Source organism: Mobula birostris, chromosome 4 (genome assembly GCF_030028105.1).
Source record: "Mobula birostris isolate sMobBir1 chromosome 4, sMobBir1.hap1, whole genome shotgun sequence".
Lineage (NCBI taxonomy): Eukaryota > Metazoa > Chordata > Chondrichthyes > Myliobatiformes > Myliobatidae > Mobula > Mobula birostris.
Genome location: NC_092373.1, coordinates 80,466,565 through 80,474,902, shown reverse-complemented (window position 1 = coordinate 80,474,902; position 8,338 = coordinate 80,466,565).

The window sequence follows — 8,338 nt, the reverse complement described above, 5'->3', positions numbered from 1 at the left end:
TGACCATTCATGAAACAAAATTCCTGATTGGGTTACTAGTGAGAAGGATCTTGGTTTGGTGACAATACCAACTATCAATATGATTAACTCACTTTCCATCATTGCATCTTGTGATGGGTTTCACCTCCCACACATATATTTCACCCAAGTTCCTGCTTTCAGGATAGGGCAAAAGAAAGAAAGTTTTCCTAAAACAAATTCTCTTTAATTTGTTCATCATTTCCAATGATCTGGTTTGATTTTAGGCCACCCTGCTAATTTAGATGTAACTTTCAGAAGATCTTGTTGCTGATCATGTGGAATAGTAGTATGCCTCCCACTAGACTGAAAAGAAAATAGCTGCACACTATTACTGTCTACTATCTGTCCCTTAGACAGTCTGGCATCTACATTGCTACTGGACCTTGAATCCAATCAAACTTAATTTTGCAAAAATGTCAATTGTACAATATTCTGTCATGTGCCTTTAGAAAGTCTAGATATGTAACAGTCATGAATTTCTCATCAATCTTCCCCATTGTTTCACCAAATAAGTTGATAAAGTTAACAATAAACATCAACTTGATTTGTCTTTCCACAGACCTGCTGAGCATTTAACAGTATTTTATATTTTTACTTAGATTTCCACCACATAGAGTTGAAAAATTTCTTTAATGAGGATAGTCAATCACAATTTGCTTTTAAGAGAATTCATATTGACGTAAAAATTTCCCTATCACAGACATTAGGCTAATTGCTTGCTATTTTCCATGTTTCTCTCTTCTATTATTTTTTAAAAATAGGAGTGTAATATTCACAGTCCTCTAGTCCTTTAGCATTAATGCTATATTGACAGAGGATTAGTATATTAATGGCAGAAGTTTGGAATGCCCCTGAACAGTAGCCAGGATGTGAAATATACTATGCCGTATAGCTTTTTACAGCAGCTTGTGATTGAACCCACTAGGAGAAAGGCAATTCTGGAATAGGTGTTGTACAATGACCCAGATTTAATTTGGGAGCGTGAGGCAAAGAAATCTTTAGGAGACAGTGATTATAATATGACAGAATTCATCCTGCAGTTTATTAGGGAGAGGATAAAGTCAGATGTATCAGTATTACAGTGGAGTGAAGGGAATTACAGAGGCATGAGAGAGGAACTGTCCGAAGTTGATTGGAAGGGGATGCCAGCAGGAATGTTGACAGAACAGTAATGGCTGGTGTTTTTGGGGGAAATTCAAAAGGCACAGAAAGGTACATCCAAAAGGGAGCTGGAAGCAACTGTGGCCGACTTCTAAAGACAATATAAAAGCAAAAGAGAGGGCACATAATATATAAAAACGAGTGGGAAGCTAGAGGATTGGGAAGCTAAATCCCGAAGCTAAAGAAGGCAATTAAAAATTCATTAAGAAGGTAAAGATTCAATACAAAACTAAGATAGCCAATAATATTAAAGAGTGTGCCAAAAGTTTCTTCAGATATGTGAAGTGTAAAAGAGAGGCAAGATATTGGACCGCTGGAGAATGACCTGGAGAGGTTGTAATTGGGGACAACAACATGGCAGATGAACTTAATAAGCATTTTGATTCAGTCTTCACTGTGGAAGACACTAGCAGTATGCCAGAAATGCGAGAGTGTCAGGGGGAAGAAGAGAGTGTTGCTGCTATTACTAAGGAAAAAGTGCTGGGGATGCTAAAAGGTCCGAACATAGATAAGTCACCTGGACCAGATGAACTACATCCCAGGATTCTGAAAGAAGTAGCTGAAGAAATCGTGGGGGCATTAGCAATGATTTTTCAAGAATCAGTAGATTCTGGATGGTTCCGAAGGACTAGAAAATTGCAAATGTCACTCTACTCTTTAAAAAGGGAACGAAGCAGAAGAAAGGAAATTATAGGTCAGTTCGCCTGGCTTCAGTGTTTGGTAAAATGTTGGAGTTCATTATTAAGAGTGAGGTTTTCGGGTACTTGGAGGCACATGATAAAATAGACCAAAGTAAGCATGGTATTCTAAAGGGGAAATCTTGCTTGTCAAATCTGTTGGAATTTCTTGAGGAAATAACAGGCAGGATTGACAAAAGACAGTCAGGGAATGTTGTTTGTTTGGGTTTTCAGAAGGCCTTTAACAAGGTGCCACACGTGAGGCTGCTTAACAAGGTAAGAACATAGCATATTAAAGGAAGGTACTAGCATAGATAGAAGACAGCCAACTGGCAGGAGCCAAAGAGTGGGAATAAAGGGGAACTTTTCTGGTTGGCTATCAGCGACTAGTGATGTACCAAAATGATTTAGATGAAGGAATTGATGTCTTTGTGGCTAAGTTTACAGAAGATATGAAAATAGGTGGAGTGGCAGGCAGTGTTGAGGAAGCAACGTGTCTGCAGAAGGACATTGACAGATTGAGGGAATAGACAAAGAAGTGGCAGATGGAATATAATATAGGGAATTGCATAGTCATGGACTTTAGCAGAAGGAATAAAGACATGGACTATTTTCTAAATGAGGAGAAAATTTAAAAATCCGAGGCACAAGTAGACTTGGCAGTCCTTGCACAGTATTTTCTAAAAGTTACCTTGCAGGTTGAGCTAGTAATAAGGAAAGCAAATGCTATGTTAGCATTCATTTCAAGAGGATTAGAACTCAAGAGTAAGGATGTAATTCTGATGCTTATAAGGTATTTGTCAGACTGCACGGTGTATTGTGGGTAGTTTTGGGCCCTTTATCTAAGAAAAGATGTGCTGGCCTTGGAGAGGGTCTGGAGGAAGTTCATGACAATGATCCAGGAATGAAAGGGTTAACAAGGAACGTTTGATGGCTCTAGGCCTGTACTTGCTGGAGTTTTGAAGGATGAGGGGAGATCTCATTGAAACCTATTGAATATTGAAAGGCCTAGTGGCTTAGAGTCCAGGACCAGAGGGCTCAGTGTCAGAATTGAAGGATGTCCATTTAGAGCAGAGGTGAGGAATAATTTCTTTGTCAAATTCGTTGCCACAGACAGCTGTGTAGGCCAGGTTATTGGGTATACTTAAGGTGGAGGTTGATAAGTTCATGATTAATTAGAGCATGAAAGGTTACAAGGAGAAGGCAGGAGAATGGGTTTGAGAAGGATAATAAATCAGCCATCTTGGAATGGCAGAGTAGACTTAATGCGCTGAATGGCCTAATTCTTGCTCCTATGTCTTTATGGTGTTATATCACAAGTCATGCTACAGTCTGCTCACATTTTCCTTTCCAAAAAACGTCTACAGACATTCACTTAGTCCATTCCACCCATACAATATTCCTCTCAATATATTTAAGCACTTTCTGGTCTTCAGAAGGTCCAGGACAGGGAATTTTCTCACACACACACACACACACACACACACACACACACACGCACACACACACACGCACATACACACACGCACATACACACACACACACACACACACACACACACACACACACACACACACACACACACACACACACACACACTTCCGGAATTAGACCACTGTACACCTTTTTTTAATGCTGCAGCTTTCCGATGTCAGCAACTAAGGTTTAAGCATACCTCGACTACTCCACACAGGAGGTAATATCCATTCCAGCAGCAAACTCAGTTCCCTGCTCAAATATGAGCAGTCTGTGATTTAGGATTGAATAGCTACTGGAACAATAGGTTTCAATAGGTACATTTAATGTCAGAGAAATGTATACAATATGCATCCTGAAATTCTTTTTCTTCGCAAACATCCACAAAAACAGGGGAGTGCCTTAAAGAATGAATAACAGTTAAATGTTAGAACTCCAAAGTCCCCCCTCCCAGGTACCCCCTCCCATGCACAAGCATCAGCAAGCAACAATACCACCTCCCCCACCTGCAAAAACACATTGGTGCCCACCACTGAGCACTCAAGCATGCAGCAAAACTTCAATAAAGACACAAACTTGCAGTACCCCAAAGAGTACTCGTTCACCTGATAATTTGATATACCACAGGCTCTCTATTTCTCTCTGCCCAATAAGGGAAAAAGAGGTGTCCTCGTTTCACAGCGAGAGGGGAGACATAACAAACAGCCTGCTGATTTATGATGTTTTCCTAGCTCTGTGCCCAGAGAGTCGGCCCCAGAAAGGCTCAGGTCTCTAGACACGCAGCCCACGGCAGCTAACCCGCTGCTCCCGATGTTTCTTGCTCTCCCATGATGCCTCAGTCAGGGGCATTGGCCTAGAATCAGCCCGTCTCCAGAGCCACGAATATCCAGCACCTTGAAGGTGCTCTAGTCTTCCAGGACGCGTCTTGGGATATCAAAAAATGGCTGGTCATGAGGCTCTGTGAGCAGGTCCCATTCCCGCAGAGAACTGAAGTCAGATTTTAACTCTAGCTCAGGGTCTTTAAAAGAGCCTTGAAAAGGGGAAAAAAAGAGATATTAAAGTTAAAAATAGAGCTATTTCAGAAGATGCAAGTAAAGGTGAATTCCTTTCTCCCGGTATATCAAAGTCACTAGTTCGCCATCTCAGTGGAATCTTAGAACAATTGTTATACACGCACAGTCATAACTCAACATACTTTATTTTACTTGTGCACAAGGAGAATAGCATGGCCCCTGGTACTACACTGTTCTGAATTCTGAACAGATAAGTGCCATTTTTGTACAGAATTGGCCAGCAATTAGGGATATTGACCATTTGGTAAACTATGTATGTTTGAATTCCTTACATGAAAGAACAATCTCCATTCACAATACAGGTGTTAAATGTTAATAGAAACTACAAGATGACAACTGATGATACTCTGAAGTTAGTAAACTTTCCCCTCAGTAGGTGTGCGTACCTTGGATCACTTATCTCATCTCCACACCCCTGATATGCAAGGTGAAGCTATGCTTTTCAAAGCTGTTTTTTCTTGGGCTGTCTGCACTCTATGCTTGCCTGGATATTATGTTAATCCCTGCCTTACCGCAACTTCCACAGACTTACTGTATATTTTGAAGTTTTGTGTGCAGCCTGCAAAACATCGCCATGTTTTGCCAGGGCCTTCTTGGATATTTGCAGACCTTGGAGTTTGTTGATAACACAAAGATTGGTGGTGTTGTGGATAGAATAGAAGATCAGCAAAGGTAGCAATGAGATAAAGATCAGTTGCAGATGTGGGCAAATACATAGCAGATGGAGTTTAACTTTCCAAATGTGAAGTGTTACACCTTGGTAGGTCAAATGTAAAGTGGCAGTATACTGTTAAGGGCATGAACCTGAAAAGTGTTGACGAGTAAAGAGGTCCTAGGGTCCAATTTCATAGCTCCCTGAAAATGGATCCACAGGTTGAGAGGGTGGCTAAGAAGGCTTATGGCATACTTGCCTTATTAGTTGAGGCGCTGAGTTCAAAAATCAGGAAGTTATATTGCAGCTTTTTAAAACTCTAGTTAAGTCACATCTGGAATACTCTTTACATTACAGTTCTGGTTGCCCTTTAATAGAAAGAATGTCGAGGCTTTGGAGAAGATACAGAAGAAGTTTACCTGGATGTTTCTTGGATTAGAGGGCATGTACTGTAACAAAAGGTCGGACAGTGAGGGGCAAGCTTTTTTACACAGAGAGTGGTGTATGCCTGGGATGGGCGGCTTGGGGTGGTGGCAAAGGTAGAAAGAGACTTTTAAGGGATGTTTTGATAGGCACATGAATGTGAGGAGAATGGAAGGATCTGAACATTGTGTAGGCAGGAGAGATTAGTTACCTATTTGATTGCCAATTTAATTGGTGCAGCACAACATCTGTGGGCTGAAGAGCCTGTTCTTGTGCTGTACTGCCCAATATTAAATTTTCTATGGTCTCAAAGAGGTACTGCGATGGGCACTTTCTGGGTGTATCAGCATTTTGAAAGGTTGCTGAATGGATTCCACTCCAGGAATGATTTGTTTATCAATACTTCACAGACTCATCGGGTTGTAAATCACAGAAACAGGCCGCCACATCCATACTGACAATTTCTCCCCTCTGTACCAAAACATTTTGCAAATAAATCCAGATTTGATGAAACCAAGATGGCTATTTTTTATGGATTTACAAGTCTTGTTGAGAGCCAAACCACAGAAGTTCAATGAAAAAGACAAACGATTAGGTCTAGACCAGAAATCCCCAACCTTTTTTATGTTATGGACTAATACCATTAAGCAAGGGGTCCATGGATGGGAACCCCGGTCTAGAAAAATATATGACATTGTGTGATCCAATTACAGTACACTACTGCTTCTACTTCCACAGAAGGCTAAAGAAATTCAACATGTCCCTCATTTTTTAGAGATGCAGAATAGAAGGCATTCTATTCAGATACCTAAACACAAGAGATTCTGCAGATGCTGAACATCCAGAGTAGCGAACACAAAATGCTGGAGGAACTCAGCAGATCAGGCAGCATTTATGGAGAGGAATAAACAATTGCCATTTTGGGCTGAGACCCTTCATTTGGGTCCCGATGACGAGCCTCAGTCCCAAACGTTGACTCATTAGTCCTCTCCATATATGCAGGCTGATGGGCTACATTCGTCCTGCATTTTGTGTCTATCCAGATGCAACTCAGTTTGGTACGACAACTGCTTGGACTGAGAGAAATAGCAGATGGTTGTGGACACAGCTCAGCACATCACAAAAACCAGCCTCACCTCCATGGATGATGTTTACACTTTTTAACTACCTCAGTAGAGCAGGTGACATCATCAAAGACCTCCACCCTCTCCAGACTTTCTCTCTTCTCCTCCCTCCCATGCACTGAGAAGAAGAATCAAAAGCCTGAAGGCACATACCACTAGTCTTAACAATTTCTATCCTGCTGTGTGAAGACAGCTGGACAGTTCTCTTGTACAGTAAGATAGACTCTTGACCTCACAATTTACCCCATCATAGATTTGCATCTTATTGTGTGCCTGCACAGCACTTTTTTTGTAACTTCAATACCTTATTATTCACTCTGTGAGTGCTTTTCCTTTGTACTGCCTCAATATACTGATTAGATGAGATGAGATGCATGGATAGCCTGCAAGAAAAAAAATCACTCTATCTTGGTACATGTGATAATAACACATAATATACAGAAATCAATAAGTGAGAAACAGCAGAAATATGCTAAATTAAAAGAGGAAATTGAAGTACTATAGAACATGAACAGGGTATGCATTGTCTCAGTGGTATTATTATCTACGACAGGTATCCGGAAATCACTGCACAACAGCATTAAATAATTAGGCCTACACAGCAATATTTAAGTGAATTTCCAGAATACCACAATACTAAGCATCAGTGGAACAGTCTGAAAGTTCCTAGCAATTGAGATGTAAGTGTGCTTGGCTATGGCCATACCTCAGGTTTTACCAGCTTAAGCTGAGAAAAATAAAAGTACATCATAATAATAACTCCTTATTTATTTTGGTGTGTGTTTAGTCACACATTCAGATGAATAGATTTTGCAGCATTCTTTTCTTTTCATGGCCTATTTTATAAGTTTTTTTAAGGAGCCCCACCTGTAGCATGGGTAGATACGATGTAGGAGCAATTTTTATGTGTGAATGTTAAAAGTCAGGTTCACAGTAAGTTCCCCGATAGCTTTACTGTCAGTTTTCTTTGAATTCAGTGATTCTTGCTTCAGTGAAGCTTAGTTACACTGAATAGGATATTTTTGCTACTTTGCCTTGTAACTCTGCAGAGTGATCTTTAAAAGCTGCTGGAAATACAATGTGAGAAATATGAGGTCAGCAACTTCATTGAAAAAAAGTAGAAATGTAGAGTGTGGTGAGGGATTGGAAGTTGTGTTCAGACAAGGATGTCAATAGATTCAGCAAGTAACAGAGAAGATAAGTGATATGCTGGTCTTTATTACAAGAGGATTTGAGTGCAAACGTCAAATGTGTTACTTCAGTGATATAGGGTTCTGATAGGGCCATATCTGGAATATTGTGTTCAGGTCAATTCTGTCTCCCTAAGGATGAACATACAGTGATTGTTCACCTTACTGATTTCTGGAATGATGAGTTTGCCACTTGAGGAGAGATTAGCCAGACTTTGCTGATTCTCCTAAATATAGAAGAATGAGAGGTGATATCAATGTAACATAATTTCCAAATGGGCTGGAGAAGTAAAATTGATCTTTCTTCTGGCATAAGTATCATGTACCACATATCATGTTTCAAAACATATTTTCAAAACAAGGGAACGGCTATTCAGGACTGTGATGAAAAGCATAAGAGGATAATGAATTTTTGTAATTCTCTCTTCCAAAAACTGTTGCTGGATATATTCAAGATAGAGTGATGGATTCTTCAGTTAAAGGACTCAAGAAGTGAAGCACAAGAAAAGGCATCAAGGTAAGAAGCCAGTATTCGTTTATT